This window comes from Grammomys surdaster, unplaced genomic scaffold (assembly GCF_004785775.1).
Source record: "Grammomys surdaster isolate TR1022 unplaced genomic scaffold, NIH_TR_1.0 144, whole genome shotgun sequence".
In the NCBI taxonomy this organism is placed as follows: Eukaryota; Metazoa; Chordata; class Mammalia; order Rodentia; family Muridae; genus Grammomys; species Grammomys surdaster.
The window spans coordinates 2643565-2647933 of NW_021604602.1; positions in this window are offsets into that span (position 1 = coordinate 2643565).

A 4369-nucleotide genomic window follows, 5' to 3' on the forward strand; every position below is an offset into this window, starting at 1 on the left:
ATAGAGATGATGGGAAGATGATGAAGACGGCAGAGACAGACTGAGGGAGGAGGTAGCAATAGAGATGATGGGGTGGAGATGAGGCAGAGGTAGTAATAGCAGAGACAGAGGTAAGAGTTGAGGTAGAGATGAGAGAGATGGAGATATGGTGGTCCTCACGGGTCCTTAGGCAGAAATGGATGCGGAGATGAAGGGCCCCTTTTTGAGATGATACCCGATCTAGGATGAAAACACATCCTTAACTAATCGTGAAATCAGAAAGCAGACGTCAGGGGCAGAGGGCCTGCTAAGCACAAGCTTATGGACTTGTACACGTTGCTACCTGATGTACGACTGGGAACCACCTATCCACGTCAACTTCTATTCGGATGCGTGGATCAGGCTATGCAGTGTCGCTCACAGGGCTCCCTATAGTGACGGAGTGTTGAAAGCATGGTCTGCTTTATTGATTCTGGAGAGGAGTCACTGCCCCTCACTTGCTAAGTAATTGCTGCTAACATGCTGGAATGCTCCTGGCTTCCAGCTATTACTTTCAGAAGGTCTGTTCCTGGTCGGTGATTAGTCCTGTTGCTTTTTATGTGTCATGGGGTTGGAGTGTGTGTGTGTGTGTGTGTGTGTTTTCCTATGCATCTGTGTGTCTGTGCATTTGTGTGTCTGTGTGTGTTTGTATATCTCTCTGTGTATTTATATGTTTCTGTGTGTTTTGTGTGTGTGTCTATGTATCTCTGTCTCTCTGTCTGTCTCTCTCTCTCTCTGTATGTATGTGTGTGTTTTCCTGTGTGTTTGTGTGTTTTTGTATCTCTGTGTTTGTGTAACTCTGTGTGTGTTTGTGTGTATTTATGTATGTGTCTATGTGTCTCTGTCTCTCTGTGTTTCTCTGTATGTGTGTGTTTTCTTATGTGTCTGTGTGTGTTTATGTGTCTGTGTGTGTCTGTTTGTATATCTCTGTGTGTGTTTGTATGTTTCTTTGTGTATTTGTGTTTGTGTCTATGCGACTCTGTGTCTCTCTTTGTCTCTGTGTCTGTCTTTCTTGCTCTGAGTGTTGTATGTGTGTGTGTGTGTGTGTGTGAGAATGCACATGGGCTGGAACTCATTCATCAGGCACTCTCTGGCTAGTTTTTGAGACAGACTCTTCATTAGCCTGGAGCCTGCTGGTTCAGCAAGGCAGGCTGGCCCAGGACTCTTGTCTTCAGATTGCCATACTGGGATTACAAGCCCAGCCCAAGATGCCTGGCTTTCTACACCCATGCTGGGGATTGAACTCATATCTGCATGTCAGTGCAGCAAGGTGTTCCCTGAGGGAAGCATCTCTTCAGGCCCCTGTTTCACAAGGCAACACTCTCTGTTTCCACACTGCCCCATAGGAGTCATCTCTCTACCTTGTAGTAAGTCGCCTTTTGGTCTCGGGAGGAAATGGTGTAATTTCTGTGATTACTTTGTTGGACACAGCCACTCCTGTTTATTTGGCTTCTTTTCCCTGTGGACCATTCCCTTCAAATGTTTTCACAGGATTAACTCTGTGGATTAAAAGGGATAGGCATCCTTGAAGCATCTTTGGCTCCGACTTCTGCTGACTGCCCTTCACTTGCAGCTACCATAGATAGAAGAATTGATATTATAATCATGATTCAGTTGGCCAGGAGAAACATGGCAATTTGTTACAAAGATAGCGGTTCATAAAGAGGGGAAGATGGACCCACCCAGGTGACGCTGTCGTAGCACGTCTAGGCTAGGTCCTTCCCAGGCGGTCCTCTGTTGTTTGAACTGTGCTGTTCTTGATAAACAGGAATGCACCCATCCTGACTACTGAGGATGTGGTGAAATGCATGCTAACCCAAATCCGCTCTGCTGACAACTGGTTAACTACTTCTGTCCTTCATGGCCCTTTAGCTTAAGTCTTGGAGGGTCTGCTATTAGATTACCTATGCTGCCCTGTTTACAGTGTCTTCCTAGGTATAGAACAAGAGGTAGTACATGGCATCTTTTCTTTAGAACTTTGCCGTCAAAGCACAGAAAGCTTGTAATAGGTGCACTTCATTTACCATTCCACAAGCATGGGCAAGCACTGTGTACCTAGAAAGGGCCAAGCTGGTGCTCATCCCTGCTGCAGCCAGCAGCCCTGTGTGCCATCCTCATCCTCACCGCCATCATCCCTGTCACCATGGAAACAAGGCTAAGTCATTTAGGCTTATCTGGTTAGTGGGGCTTTATAATCCCCAGGACAATTACACGTCTTGAAATAGGGAAACCCAGAGCTTCCATACAAACAAACAAGACATTGCCTTCCCCTATCCTGCTCTCTGAGATGCTGAGGACCATTGCACTTAGGAAGAACGCTACCCCAGCTGTCTCTCCCACCCCATGGAAACTCTCTTCCTCTCTCGACATGCCATGCCCTAGTCTTGTCTTTAGAGGGTAACTATTTTTCTGATTATTCTGTCTGTTGCCTTAGATAGGCTGAGGCCAGGCTTCCAGCCCCCCTGCTCCTTACCACAGCAAATCTCTCATTCAAATTGCACAGATTTATGTCCAAACTCTGCCATAAGTTTTAAACATCTATTTGGATAACACTCCTCTAGAATTTATTATTTCTGCATTACTTCACGAAGCATGCGTGGACTGTACACGAAGGGGAATATAAAACTGCAGGAATGAACAGGAAATGCAAAGCACGTGAACTGTGCAAGTTCATGTCCTGTTCATGGATGGATGGATGTTGAGGACATCCAGCCACATCCCGGGCTACTAAGACTGACTTCCTAGAGTGTGGAAGGCCAGTGGAGTGCCTTGTGACATACGTGGACCCTCAATGGTCATTTGTCCTTCCGTACAAGCAAGCTGTTAGCTTGTGTTGGGAATGAATGAATCAAGCCCGGCTTCAAGAGTGAGGGGGTTCATCTACAGAAGGGGACTTTTCAAGTGGGCCGTGCTGGCCTAATACTGTCCCTCTGAGCCTCGTTTTGGGGAGCTAATTCTTTGCTACATAGGTTGCAAGCGTCTTAGCGCAAAACCCTCCTGATACTGAGATGCTGAACCATTACACTGGGAAGTTTGGGAACACGTCTGGAGATTCGGTTTTCCACTCAGAAGATGGACGTTGCCCTGGACCCTCCTCATAGTGGATTGCTTTGTTTGTTTAGGTGTGACAGCAAAGTCATACATATTCCACACATAGAGGCATTTTCTAAGCTGAGAATCAACCACCACCAGGAGCTCATGAACTGAGTCAGCATGTCATTGATGAATGCTGTCAGAGTAAGCCCTCCACTTTGAGCTGTGACCTCAGGGACAAAGCCTCAGTTCCTTTTGCCTAGCCCCTAATCCTTGACTCTGTATCAAGTCAATGTCCTACGCGGACTTAAACTTACTTCTTTTGCTGCGTTCCTCCTGGTCCTTTCATCACCTGACGCTCTGCTGCTCTTGAAGCCCTGACTGCTGTTTACTTCCTGGGATCCCAGAGCACACAGCTTTCAGCACACAGCATGAGGGGAACCAGGAGCCCCTTTTTCAACTATTCAGTCACACCCAGAAATTGTACACAGCCCCCTAGAATATCATCCTGAGTTCATTAGCATGGACTCAAGCCCTAGAAGCTTAGAAAATATTGAGCAGAAAACATAATCCCTGAGGCATGGTGTGGCTGTCTCTCTCCTTCCAGTCCTCACTGCTGAACCTGAAAAGGCCTTGGGGCAGGAGATTCTGTGAAATTCAACATTGAGAAAAAAATGAAAGAGACCCAGAAGAAGCAGGCATGTGAAGGAGCTTGGCAAAACCGGGAACAAAACCTAAAGCCTCACTTATGTCTGCACCCAGCCTGCCCTCTGGAGAGTGTGTCTCACCCTGGCTACCTCTTCTGTCTTTCTTTCTCTGCTTCTTGTCCACCATGAGGCAGAGGGGCCCTCTACCACATACTACTAACCTCATGATGTCCAATCAAAGCACTTGGGTCCAACCAAGCTTTCCCCAACAACCGTAAGCGATAACAAACCCATCATCCCTCCAGTTGGTTCTCTTGATAGTTTGGACACAACAATGATAATAAAAATAACTAAAACAATGGTGCCTTTTAAAGATGGCTGGGGCCGGCGTCTGTGGCACCTTAGTTACCGTTTTTGTCCACTCAGCCAGTCCCCTGCATTCTTGTCTCACAGTCCTTCTGCTCTGAGTGAAGCACGTTCTCCTGAAGCCCTAGCTCATAGATCACCCTACGTGCTGTGGCCAGGCATCACCTACAGCTCCCCTGAGAGTTCTGTTGCTCTCCTCCTGCATCTGAGATCGTTCCCCTGGAATCATCTCAACTCACCGGAATGTCCATCCTGGAAAGAGAGAGAGAGAGAGAGAGAGAGAGAGAGAGAGAGAGAGAGAGAGA